This window comes from Pteropus medius, unplaced genomic scaffold, assembly GCF_902729225.1.
Source record: "Pteropus medius unplaced genomic scaffold, Ma_sr-lr_union100, whole genome shotgun sequence".
NCBI classification, from domain to species: Eukaryota; Metazoa; Chordata; class Mammalia; order Chiroptera; family Pteropodidae; genus Pteropus; species Pteropus medius.
Window position 1 is genome coordinate 9,585,419 of NW_024344240.1, and position 14,992 is coordinate 9,600,410.

A 14,992-nucleotide genomic window follows, 5' to 3' on the forward strand; every position below is an offset into this window, starting at 1 on the left:
CAAACTTTAATCAGTAAAAACTATGGCAATAGGGAAAAGAGTCCAGAGTGAACTGAACTCAACTTCAGTTTACTCCAAGGTGACTAGGTGTTTTGGAGGAAACAGGGAGGAAAGTAAATAGAAGCTCAGTAGAGTCAGGGAAGTGAATAATTGCAAAAAGCAGGAAGAAAGTTGGGCGGTGTGAGCAGGATGCTGAGTTTTCTAACAAGTGCTTATCTTTATCAAAGTTAGGCTCATACCTTCACGCAAAGGCTAGGAGATAGGGCCCCTATCTTCAAATGTTGTCTGGAACAAACAACGTATTCTTGGGCAGCCTTGAGCTTTCCCAGGCAGGAACTTAAGAGACTAGTGTAGTCATCTGAGAACTGTGACCTTGAGCTGTTAGAAACTATGCTAGTATTTGTTCAAGTCTGTTAGCATAGAGAGTGGACAAAATCATCTGGGCTGAGAGACTACAGTTTCCATAGGTCAAGGTTGAGGCCTCGTAGAGAAGAGGGCTCAGAAGAGTGTGGTGAAGAGAGAGTCTTTGTCAGCCTCACAAATTATTTGGGCCCTTCCAGGTGCCCACAGTTCATGCAATGACTAGGATGGTGATAGGAAAGAGAAGGTGACTTCATGTTGTGGATTCATATTCCAAAGTGGCTTTCTAATTCTAAATGATCATTTTTTAGCACATATTTTTTTCCAGAGGAACAACAGCATACATTTAGTAAATTCCCATTAAAAGTTATTCATAAATTTTATAAATTCCTTTCCTCATAGTGCCTGAAAGGACTTTAGAAATCATTCCCAACTTTTATTTTAGGAACAAGATAACTAGGACCCTAAAAGTTTGATTAGTAGGAACTAGTGAGAAACATTAGTGTCTGTCAACAACTCATGATAGAACGTGTATTTACTTTGTTTTATTCCCTTTGTGACATAAAATGGGTATTTTTGTTTGTTTATTTGGTTAATCTCCTTTCATAAGGTGGAAAGGGCAAAAACAGAGGAAAAGCAGTTCACCACCGTGAAGCTTTAATGATTACAGAGTGCTTTCACAACAGCATTTCACTTGACCCTCAGATTGGCATGGCAGATGATACGATTTTTCTATAATGGCTGGAGACTTTCAGGCTCAGAAAAGTGAAAAGACCAATAACATTCACTTCTGAACCTCCTCTGATGGCATGCTCTCGGAAATCTGTCTCAGTTAGCTCAGGCTGCTATAATAAAAATACATAGACTGGGTGATTTAAATAGGAGACATTTATTTCTCACAGTTTTGAACACTGGGAAGTCCAAGGTCAAGGTGCTGTATAATTTAGTTCCTGGTGAGAGCTCCTCCTGGTTTGCAGACAGCAGCCTTTTCACTGTGTGATCACATGGCAAAGGGAGAGAGATTATTTCTCTGGTGTCTCTTAAGGGCACTAATCTTATTCATGAGGTCATCTTCCTGAGTTAACTACCTCCAAAGGCCCCACCATCACATTGGGGGGGTTAGTGCTTGAACGTACAAACAGGAGAGGGAGCACAAATATTCAGTTCCAAACAAAATCCTAATACCTCATACCCATTAGTTAAAAAGTAACATAAAGTATTATATCCCCAACTCTTCATTATCGCACAGTGACAGGGAAAGAATACATAAAGTTTTGCCTCAGATGCTGTCAAATTATGCTTTCAAACTATGCATGTAATCAAAAGTAAAACTATTTTTGGCTAAATATTTTTTTAGTGTCTTAAATTCTGATTTCTGGCAAACCATAAAGAGTTAACACTAATTCTTTTTCAGTTTCTCTATTTTGACTCTTCAAAGTATCAATATGAATATTGTGTTGCTCCATGGTACAGAAAATAAGCTACTTTAAGTATATGCTTATATATTTAAGACTAAATGCGTCATTTGTAATGTCTGTTCGAAATTAGGAAGGTTTTCTCTAAATTCAGCAGTGGAGAAAATTAGCTCCATAAAAATTATTTAGAACTATATGGAAATGTTTTGTTTGTGTTTCAAGAAAGAAAAGTAATGAGTATCTAGGATCATTAAACTCTAAATTAAAAGTTCTTGTGCTGAAACAATTACTAAATAGTGAAAACATCTTTAAAGCCAATAATATGTTATGTCATTTTGGAAAAGATAACTCATTTGGGGAGTGTTAATGTGACTAAAATATTTAGTGAGCTTTATTCACTATCTAATATGGACTAGTTCACGAAGAGCAGATACGTTTGCTGATGTAGATAAGCAATAAGGAATCTACTTGTAGCATTTCAGAAATCTCATACATTAATATATGGCTCCTATAGGAAATTTTTCATCCATTCATATGTTTATTCACTTCACAAAAGCCTGTTGAGAGCTGGATCAATAAGACAAGGCTTCTGCCTGCCAGCCTGATAAGAAAGACAATCCAATCAAGTACGCCAGGAGTCCGTCCTGGAGTAAGTGGAGACGGCCAGGATAATCCATGCAGTTCAGAGTAATTTCAAAATAAGTCAAGTGTTCTCTTTACTTAGGTTTTCCTAGAACCTAACTCTGAGACAAGGTGTGTCCGTGATTTGGGTTTTGATGCCAGAGAAGCACCACCTGTGGAGAGGGGAAGTGAGCTGGGAAGTGAGAGAAGCCAAGAACGCATGTGTTATAATACTGCAGCTTCCCCGGGGCTCCTAGAGGTAAGTCTTGGCTGTGGTGCTAGAGTAGGGAGTAAGACCAGCGAGCTCCACGACAACAGCTGGGGGCACCTGTTGGGTAGGGGCCCAGCGTTGGGTAGAGACTCCGATGGGCTTTACATGGGTCTCTTAAACACTCTAAGTGAACATAAGACCCTCCTAATACTTCTTATGTGTCCCTTGGTCTCTCCTGGAAAAAATTCTTTCACTCCCAGCCGCTTCAGCTTTTAGATCTCTTTCTTCTGTCTCTGGTTTGGAAAAAGGTGAAATGCTGGAAACAATTTTAAATTGTTTGGTTTTGCCCTGAATTTTATTTAAGCCACACTACAGGCACTAAGATTGATCATGGGAGCACAGAGAGCAGAGTGGCAACCTATGCCTGGAATGGCTGGAGAAGGCCTCTTAGGAGGTGAGGCTTACAAAGAAAGAGGAGTTTAAAAGGTGGGGAGGGGAGTAAGGCTATCCTCGGGTGAGGAAAGAACATGAGCAAGTACATGTGCTTCGTGCCTGTAGTGCAGGCTACGACGGATGTTAAATAAGAGGGCTCAAGTTAAATAGGGACAGATTATATGCTGGAGAATTAGAAAGGATAGCTGCAAAAAAAAAAAAAAAAAAAAAAAAGCTTTCCTCCAAACTGGCTTAATAACACTAAAAGTTTACTTAACCCAAAGTTAAGTACAAGGACAAAATAGGAAGACGGAGAAAGGAAGCTGGGGTGGGGTGGGTAACATAGCCAAGTCTTCATTTTTTCATAATGGAAATCGTAAGTACTAAGTGCTAAGTAATCATAGAAATAATGAGTAACAAGGAAGAATAAAAAATAGCAATAAATGATGTTACCTAAAAGCAAGTCTATTAGATATTGCTAAATAAGCTAAAAATGATTGTATCTGGAAATGAGACTCAGAATGGGGAGGGAGAGACAAAAATTGATGAACAGTAATTTAATTTTTAAAACTATGAATATGAACATGCGTTACTTTGATAAAAGTAAGGTAATTTTATTATAACTTCTCAGTTTAATATTAAATGGATGTAGTTGATCAAGAAATATTATTTGTATGATAATCTATAAAATGTGTACTATCTGTATCTCCCCTTAAAAGATCCATTGAATATTATGATTGGGAGCTCTGAAAAAATTTTCTTGCTTCCTTAAAATTTATTAGAATTATGGTTGATAAAGCCTCCATATTATGGTTGTTTAGTGTGTTAAAAGTTTACTCTATAATCCGTTTAAATAAATTTCCATAAATACAGTCACTTTGAAGACCAAAAATTAGGAGAACAAAATGAATAGTTTGCTATTCCCCTCTCTAGAATTCAGCGGACACTTTAAAGCTGTAGAACTTTTAATCTAATTCAAATTTGCAAGATTAAGTGCTGAAACCTTGAGGAAGAGAGGCCACTAGAAGTGCATTCTTGGTTTTTTTAGTTTTTATAATAGAAAAGATTAAACATTAAAGCGTTTTCTGCTGAACAATCATTAACCTACAATCATTTTATAAAATCAATTTTCTAATGGCATTATTTTATTACCTATAGGTGAATGTTATTAACTCTTTAGCTAGGTCCCCTCATCAACAAAACCCTTGATCGCCAGGTGACAATCTACAAAGTCAGACATATTCAACAGAAAGACGGGATGTGCTTATGATACTCTGCTTCACAGTTTTGTCAAAAGTGTGTCTATGCACCTGTGTGGGTGTGAGCACATGCATACGAGGCTTTTCTATAATGACTGGAAAATAATTGATGCTTTAAAGTCCTTGTAAAATATCAAATGCAAATAAAGCGAATAACTTTTTCTAAAAATTTCTATCAGGGGCATTGCATCTGTCACTTATTGGACAGTAATTTGATATGCAAAGGCATCTGTACATCTTCTGCTGTCACAGATAGTAAATAACCCATCAATATATTATTGTGTAGTGTTTTTTACCTTAGATTTAGAATTACAATGCGAACCAGTTACCAAGAACAATAGTTACCTGGTTTTTCTGTGCTCACTCCCTGTTTCCACTGGGTAGGCCTCAGCCACCATGTTATCACCTCTGTCACCTAGTACTCTTGCTAACCTTTGGTGCATATTTTTATAATGGTCAATCAGAGTTGATTAATCACATACTGTGGCCATGAGATAATGCAAAGCTATAGAAACTGAGTTCCATATTGCAGCATTGGCTTCATTTGCTATTAACTAAACACATGAGTTAATCTGACTCTGTGCTAGGTCAAAAAACACAGATCATGTAACAAATTGTGGTATATTATGAACTCCAAGTTCAGCTACTCGTGATTGCCACTATGAAGAGAAAAGAAACAAACAAACGAAAAGGATGAGGTGAGACGGTCTACTTTGCAGTAAAACTAATGAACAAATTAAAATGGTAGATTAACAACTGTAAATTAACAATTTAGGCAAGAGACAGATTTATCAGCTATTTTATTATAAAAATTTGCGTTATAAGAGTTAAGTCTGCCAATTCCTTGTCCGGTACTTTGAAATCCACTCCCAAAATATTGAGTATTGGTAATTTTATAATAGGTATGAGTTACTCTTTTTACTTTTTAGTATAAGTAATCTCTCAAAAATTAGACAACCTTTTTGATTCGATGTGATTTAGTAATATGACATCTATCATGGTTTATATAATTAACACTCAAACTGCCTTATTTCCTTTAGGCGCTATCCTTGAAATGTGCAGCATTACCACAAGGTGGCAGTAGGGCTCCTGCTTTAAGTAATCTAAACGTTTCTTGAGAACCAAATTTCAACCAAGAATTTTGTACAAATTCTGTATGTAAATCCAGTGTCCATTAAAGCTACCAAACATAACAGATTAAGGGTACATAGGAATCTTATGGGTATGTGCCTCAAGGAAATTTGTGTCTGTTCCTAGCTGTGTCAGGACCTCAAGGATGGTCTGACGCTAAGTAACTGCTCAACGAATATTTCTGGAGAGGAGAAAGAATGATAGAAGGTTTTCTGAAGTGGATATAATTTGGCACCCTCCTCAATAATAACAACTATATTATTATCAGCAATAAATTATTATATTCTATTTATAGACTTTTTGTCTTAGAGTCAAACCCCTCCAAGGACTTGCCTCATTCTGTGATGAAAACGTAACCTACATTCCAGAGGCTCTCTGGGGAAATTTAATCGGCTATGTTTGCCATATTTACTCCTTCAAGAATATCAGTGTGGATTGAAGTAAAAATGTTCACTTGTATTTCTAGCAATCTTCAATACATCAAAGAAGGGAGCAGAAAGGATAGGCTGGCTAGAAATGGCTACGTGGTAACAATAATATAATTTACATTTCAATATGAGTGGAAGCAAGCAATTTCTATCTTCCTGTATTCTAGACTGTGTACTAAGTGCTTACTGCCTGCTTCCATGTTACCCTGCTGGGTATGCCTCAGCCTTCTTACCTTTAAAATGAGGATAATGCTACCTTCCTCCTGGAGTCAGTATATCAATGAGGTGGTACATGTAAATAGCTCACCACAGTACTTGTCAACACTCAATCAGCTTTAACCAATATTCTAGACCTGCAGACTCGGCGATAGATTCCAGGAGGTTGACAAATTTCATTCAAGTCACAAACCTAGGAAATGATGGAACTGGACCTTGAACCCAGGTTCACTAGTTTCAAAGCCCATTCTGTGTTCTGTATTGAGAAACCTTTCTGACTTGTTTTCTTCATCAAAATATTACTTTTCCTTCTTACATTTGCAGTTTCATCTGCTGTGTTCTTTTTGTAAATTTTCTCTAATTGAGTAGTTTTGAAAATTTTTTGTCACATACCACTTGAACATCTGATATAAATTCTGCACTATTTCCACCCCCAATCCAATGCCAAGACAATCTTGCACATCATTTCAAGAAGTTTACATGCCCCCGAAGTTCTTTCAGGGGATCTAAGTTTTAAAAGTCCATTCCAATCCTCTTTAACTAAATATCTTGTTTTTCAACTATTTTTGATATTTAATTGGTACCTGTTATACTGAGTGTTTGTGTCCTCCTTAAATTAATATGGTGAAACCCTCACCCTCAGTGTGGCCATATTTGTAGATGGGTTCTCTCAGGAAGTATCAAGGATAAACGAGGTCATAAGAGTGAGGCCCTGATCTGATGGGATTAGAGTCCTTATTAGAAACACCAGAAAGCTCTCTATGTTTAGTTCTCACTTTCTCTCCCTCTCTCTCCCTCTTTCTTCTCTCTTTTTCCTCCCCACTCACACGCACTGAGAAAAGGCCATGTAAGGACATAGAGAGAAGGCAGCTATCTGCAAACCAGGTAGAGGGTCCTCACCAGAAACCAAATGGGCCAGAACATAGATCTTGGATTTCTAATCCCTAAAATTGTCAGAAAATAAATTTCTGTTGTTTAATCCACTTAGACTGTGGTATTTTGTTATGGCAGCACAAGCCAACTAAGACAGTGCCCTAATAAGAAATGTATCAAATCCACAACCGCTCATAAACTCACTCTTTATGGAAATTTATGTTTTATGTTTTAAATTTTATTTTTAATAAACACATGCTTAGAGAAAATTGAAATAAACAGAAAAATATAACTAAATTAGCAATTTACTTCTTTTCTCCAGATTAAAGGTCACTATAAAATTTTAGGATGGTTCTAAAATATAGTTTTGATCATGTTACATATATAATTCTATATGCTTCTTCAGTTAACATTATTTAAAAACATTTCTCAATTTGATGTGTTAAAATAGCTTCATTAAATTCCTTCAAATATAAATATTTTCTAATTTAGGTTATTTTCAAATTTTGGACAAATTTTAAAATATATTTAATGTTACTCTTTGAGTGAATCACGGTATTAGGTTATTGGATCCTGTATCAATGTATGTTTTTTAAAGGCTTTTTGATATATTCTAAGAAATGTATCAAATGTTTCTAAATAAGAAAATAAATTTTTTTTATATTTTATAAGCAATTCATGCATGTGATATATATACAGTTTTTGCTTTACATGGTTCCAGTATGCATGATTTTCCATGATCATAATTTAGTTAAATAACACTAGTTCAGCTCAGTTCAAATTACACTTACAATGGTTGTATAGTAAAAAATTTGGCCATTTCCAAAGAAAGATGTGACCTTTGTCCCAGTTCCTGGGAGATAATCTCTAAACCTCTGAAATTTCTGGAGGAATAGGAGTGTCTTTGTTATACATGGTAGATTTCTAAAACAGCACTAATGGTTTATGCTACAAAGTGACTCATGGGCCACTTTATATCAGCCCAACATCTGGGGAAGATGGCAGGGTTAGAGACTGAGTTCAACCATGGGGCAATCACTCAATCAATCGGTCAGTCATGCCTACACAACAAACTTTCCAATAAAAACTCTGCACGCTGAACCTTGGGCAAGCTTCCTGGTTGGCGATACTCCATGTGTTGTTGCATATTGATGCCAAGAGGGTAATGTGTCTGGAGGTCAATGGAAGATTTGTATTTGGAAACTTTCTAGAAATATTTAATGTATGATAGCATATCGTAATTAATCAATCCTCTAGAGATGGATATATGGCTCTCATAACAATTATGAAATACAATAAAAGTATGTATGTGCTTTTTAATTTTCAAAGAGCTTTTACATTCATTGTTTTATTTATCACTCAAACACTCCTAAAGCTTATCTGCTTTTGACAGCAAATTATTGCTCTTTTTGATAAGTGATTCAGAAAATTCTAGATAGATAGAAAGACAAGCAGACAGACAGACAGATAGGCGATAGACAGACAAACAGAAAAATGGACAGAGTCATTATATAATCATGGAGTCTTACTGCTGGAAGATCATGCTATTGACAGTGTTCATTTTAAGCTATAAAAGATAAAGAGAATTGCCCCACATCACATAGCTATGTGGCAGAGGTCTCCTGATGCATAAATCTTCTTCTACAACACCAAGCTTCAATTCATTTACCCATAGAATAAGTTTAAATTAAAATGATTCTAAAGAAAATAATATTTCTCTCTTGACACCCATTATAAAAATTAAAAAATACATTTCCATGGATAATTATTCTCAAAAAATGATGACATGAGAGTGACATCAGAAATATGGAGAAGTGAGAGACATCCCCACTTCTCTCCCCTTGAAGCAACAATAAGCTGAACATCTAAAACTCAACAAAAAACACCAACCTGCACACAAGCACATCTGAGTGTGGGATCTGCACATAAGAGCTACCAAAGGTCAGAACCCTGAGAGTCAGGCAGTTGACTGGGAGAAACATAGAAGCTGCCTCTCGCAGCTGGAGCTCCCTACAGGAGCAGTGGCATGTTTCCTGAACAGCTCTGCCTGGGAAAGCTGTGAGCTCCACCTGGCCTGTGGCTGCGCCCAGGCATCAAGGCACAAAGCAGAGAAGTGGGGATGGCAGAGAAGCGGGGACAGCAGAGAAAAAACAGTTGATTTTTACCAGCTGGAGTTGCAAAATACAAGGCTGAGCCGCATACCCATTCCCCAACCCAGAGGTCTGCTCCCTGTATAACCTCTGAGACCAAACTCCACAGAGCCTCAGGGGAATCTGAGCAAATGCTATCGAAACTTTTGCTGACACTGACAGGGACTGAGACTGAGGGTGGTGAGCATGACTGAACATCTGTAAGGAAAAAAAGGGCATTATTAAGACTTTATATAAAGCAGGGATCCAAGAGGGTTAGAGGTCACCCACTAGAAACTAAAAGAAAAACGTCTTCTTTGCAACAGGCTAAAGACAGATCTTTATATAATAAATCTTCCTTCTGGAAAAAATGCAGAATACACTTCCATTAATGCCCATTAAACACCACGAACAACCAAATAGTCCATTAAACACCACGAACAACCAAAGTGACAAGACAGCGCAGAAGAAAGAGAAAAATCTCTAGAAAATAAGCTTACAGACACAGAAACGTGTGACTTAAATGAGAGAATTCAGGATGGTCCTTCTGAAAAAACTCAATGAAATCTAAAACATTTCATATCAGCAATTTAAGGAATTGAAAAAACAACTAGATGAGCAGAATGAGTTCTTTAGCAAAGAGACTGAAACTCTCAAAAAGAACCAAAAGAAACTTCTGGAGATGAAGAACACACTGAAAGAGATGAAAAATGAAATAACAAGCTTAGGCAATATTGTTGACCAAATGGAGGAAAGGAGCAGTGACATCAAAGACAGAAATCTGGAAATAAATCAGAGGGAAGAAGAGAGAAACCGAAGAATGAAAAAGAATGAAAGAGAAATACAAGAACCAGCTGATAACGTCAGGAGAGGAAACAGAATAATGAGCATTCTTGAAGAAAAGGAAAAGGAGCAGGGATTAGAAAGCATTTTCAGACAAATAGTTGATGAGAATTTCCCAAATCTAAGGAATGAACTGGAGCTTGGAATTCAAGAAGTCAACAGAACACCCAGTTATCTCAATATAAAAAGGCCTTCACCAAAACACATTGTATTAAAGTTATCAAAAATCAATGACGAAGAAAGAATTCTCAGGGAAATCAGGGAAAGAAGACAGTAATCTATAAAGAAAAATCCATTAGATTATCATGGGCTTCTCAGCACAAACTTTACAAGCCAGAAAGGAGGGGTATCCAATATTCCAATTATTAATGAAAGGAAGTACCAGCCAAGAATAATTTATCCAGCAAAGCTCTTCTTTAGATATGAAGGAGAAATAAAGACATTTCCAGACATACAAAAACTGAGGGAATTCTCCACTATGAGGCCTGCATTACAGGAAATACTGAAAGGGGTCAGTTCACATAAAACAAAATGAAAAAAAAAAAAAAAAGATACATGAGTATGAGTAAGGTGACTAGCAGAGAGATAGAAGCAGAGGAGTGCAACCCTTACTAAGAACAGAGCATTATAAGCTTAAACAATAAGAAGAGATTTGCTATAGCAAGATAGTATTGAAAGTTCATTATATATAAGGACAAATTGAGACAACAATGGCAGAATAGGGGAGGATTCAAAGATCTAAATTCGGAAAGGGGAATGGAGATAAGGCACACACAGAAGAAAATGGACGACTGTATATATATAACTATCTTTTACATATTCATAATGGTAACCACATGCCGAAGATTCAGAACTGAAGTATATAACATAAAACAAGAAAGACCAGAGGGAAAACCCACAAAACCCAACCAAAATACAAAAACAAACACACAAGGATAAGGAAGCAATGGAAACACCGAGCTACCAGAAAGCAAAAAGTAAAATGGCTATAGGAAAACATCATTATTTCAATAATCGCCCTAAATGTAAATAGACTGAATTCACCAATAAAAAGGCACAGAGTTGCAGAATGGATCAAAAAAAAAAAAAAAATCCAACCATATGCTGCCTCCAGCAGACACATCTCAGCTCCAAAGACAAATATAGACTCAAAATGAAACGATGGAAAATGATATTTCAATCAAATGGCATTCAGAGAAAAGCGGGAGTAGCAGTACTAATATTGGATGAAATAGACTTCGAAATAAAAAAGATAAAGAAAGATACTGAGAAACACTTCATAATGATAAAGGGAATCATGCACCAAGAAGATATAACACTTATTAATAACTATGCTCCCAATCAGGGAGCCCCAAAATATATAAAGCAATTACTAACAGAAATAAAGGGAGAAACAGACCAAAACACTATTGTAGTAGGGGAACTAAATACCCCACTGTAGGATGTGGACAGATCATCCAAACAGAAAATCAGTAAGGAGATAACACCCTTAAATGACACATTAGACCAAATGGACACAATTGACATTTACAGAGCCTTCTATCCCAAACAGCTGCTTATACATCCTTCTCTAGTGCACATGGAACATTCTCAAGGATTGACCACATACAGGAACACAGAGATAGACTTAACAAATATAAGAGGGTTGACATCATACCAACCACATTCTCCGATCATAATGCTTTGAAGCTGGAGATCAACTGTAAAAAGAAAGTGGAAAGAATCACAAATACATGGAGATTAAACAACATGCCACTAAAGAATGACTGGGTCAGAGAATTAATAAAAAGAGAGATCAAGAGATACATAGAAACAAATAACAATGATAGTACAACATATCAAAATTTTTGGGACACGGCAAAAGCGGTCATAAGAGGAAAGTTCATGTCATTATAGGCCTATCTCCTAAAATAAGAACGAGCCCCCAAACAACCTAATGCTTCATCTTAAAAAACTAGAACAAGAAGAACGAATGAAGCTTAAAGTCAGCAGACGGAAAGAAATGATTAAAATTAGAGCAAAATTAAATGAAATTGAAAAAATAAAATAAATGCAACGAAGAGCTTGTTCTTTAAGAACGTTAATAAAATTGACAAACCCCTGGCTAGACTCACTAAAGAAAAAAGAGAAAGGACACAAGTAAACAAAATCAGGGAAGAAAGAGGAGAAATTATGAGAGTTATCACAGAAATACAAAAAATCATAAAAAATATTATAAAAAAGTATATAACACCAAAGTTAATAACCTAGAAGAAATAGACCAGTACTTAGAAAGATACAACCTTCTGAACCTGAATCAAGAAGAACTGGAAAATCTAAATAGACCAATCAGCAGTATGGAAATTGAAACAATCATCAAAAACCTACCAAAAAGTAAAAGTCCAGGATCAGATGGCTTCAACAGTGAAGTCTATTAAACATTCAAAGAAGATTTAATACCTGTTCTCCTCAAACTCTTCCAAAAAATCAAAGAGAAGGCAATACTTTTATGAGGCCAATATTACCCTGATACCAAAACCTGATAAAGATAACACAAAAAAAGAAAACTACAGACCAATCTCTCTCATGAACACAGATGCAAAAATCCTAAATAGGATACTAGCGAACTGAATACAGCAACATATTAAAAGATTATACACCACTACTAAGTGGGCTTCATCCCAGGGGTATAGGAACGATTCAACAGATAAGAATCAATTTATGTGATACACTACATAAACGAATTAAAAAATAAGAATCATATGATCATAATAGATGCAGAAAAAGCCTTCAACAGGATACAGCATTCATTTATAATTAAAACACTTAACAAAATCAGTATAGAAGAAAAATACCTTAATATAATAAAGGGCATATATGACAAACCTTCAGTCAACATTATACTTAATGGTGAAAAACTAAAAACCTTCCCTCCAAGATCAGGATCAAGGTAAGGCTGTCCACTATCACCACCATTATTCAATATAACACTGGTGGTCCTAGCAAATGCAATTAGGCAAGAGAAAGATATAAAAGGCATCCAAATAGGAAACAAAGAAGTCAAACTGTCACTATTTGAGGATGATATGATTTTCTATAAGAAAACCCTAAAGACTCCACAAAATATACAAGAAACAATAAGCAAATACAGAAAAGCTTCTGGACACCAATTCAATGTTAAAAAAAAAAACCCATAGCATTCTTATACTCTAATAATGAATTGTCAGAAAAAGAAGTGGGAAAAATAATTCCTTTTGCAATTGCAACAAAAAAATAAAATTCTTAGGAATAAATTTAATGAAACATGTGAAGGACCTATATGATGAAAACTATGAGACCCTATTAAAAGAAATCAAAGAAGATACAAAGAAATGGACAGATATTTCATGTTCTTGGATTGGAAGAATCAACATAATTAAAATAACCTTATTACGTAAAGCATTACACATATTTAATGCAATCCTCGTCAAATCTCAACATTTTTTTAAAGAAATACAACAAAATATTGTCAGATTTGTATGGAAGCACAAAAGACCCCAAATTGCCAAAGCCATCCTGAGAAAAAAGAACGAGGCTGAAAGCATCACTCAGCCTGACTTCAAATTATTCTACAAAGTGACAATAATCAAAATGGCATGATATTGGCATAAAAACAGACACACAGAGCAGTAGAATAGAATCAAGAGTCCAGAAATAAACCCATGTTTATATGGGCAAATAATTTTTGACAAAAGAGAGTGGAGAAAGGAAAGCTTCTTCAATAAATGGTACTGGGAAAACTGGAAAGCCACCTGCAAAAGAATGAAACTAGACTGTTGTCTATCACCGCACACTAAAATTAACTCAAAATAGATTAAGGACCTGAATATAAGACCTGAAACAATAAAACGTATAGAAGAAAACATAGGAACTAAACTCAAAAACCTTGGTCTTAAAGAGTTAATGAATTTGACATCAAAGGCAAGGAAAGTAATAGCAAAAATAAATAAATGGGACTACATCAAACTAAAAAAGCTTCTGCACAGTAAAGAAACCATCAACAAAGGAATGAGACAATTGTATGAATGGGAAAATATATTTGCAAGCCAATGGCTCCGATAAGGGCCTAATATCCTTAATATACAAAGAATTCTTAACAAAAAAAAAAAAAAGAAGAAAAGAAATCAATTAAATAAAAAAAAAAAAAAAAATGGGCAGAGGACCTGAACAGACACTTCTCCCTAGAGGACATACAAATGGCCAACCAATATATGAAAAGATGTTGAACATCACTAGCTATTAGGGAAATGCAAATCAAAACCACAATGAGATACCATCTCCCACCTGTTAGAATAGCTATAATCAACAGAACAAGTAATAACAAATGTTGGAGAGCATGTGGAGAAATAGGAACCCTCATATACTGTTGGTGGCACTGCAAATTGGTATAGCCACTGTGGAAAACAGTATGGTCATTCCTCAAAAAACTAAGAATTGATCTACCATATGATCCAGCAATCCCTTTACTGGATATTTACCCCAAAGTCTTAAAAACTCATATCCAAAAAGATATTTGCACACTGATATTCATAGCAGCATTATTCACAGTAGCCAGGACATGGAAGCAACCACAGTCTCCTATGATAGATGATTGGATAAAGAAGCAGTGGTACAATGGAATATTACTCAGCCATAAGAAGAGATGAAATATTGCCATCTGCGACAACCTGGACGGACCTCGAGATAATCATGCGAAGCAAAATAAGCCAGACAGAAAAAGTTGAAAATCACATGATGTCACTTATATGTGGGATATAAACCTAAAAGCAACAAATGAACAGGACAAACAAACAAAGACTCATGGACATGGACAATAGATTAGTGGTTACCAGAGGGTTTGGAGTGGGGAAGAGGGCAGGTAGACGAGATAAAGGGGGTCTAATATGTGGTGAGAGAACGGAATCTAACTATGGGAGGTGAACACACAATGTAAATATATGTATGCCTTACTATTAAAATATACAGCTGAAACTAACTGGGTTCGTTAACCAATGGCACCAGAAAAAATTAATTAATTAATTAATTTAAAAAATGTTATATAAAAAGAAACACAAGT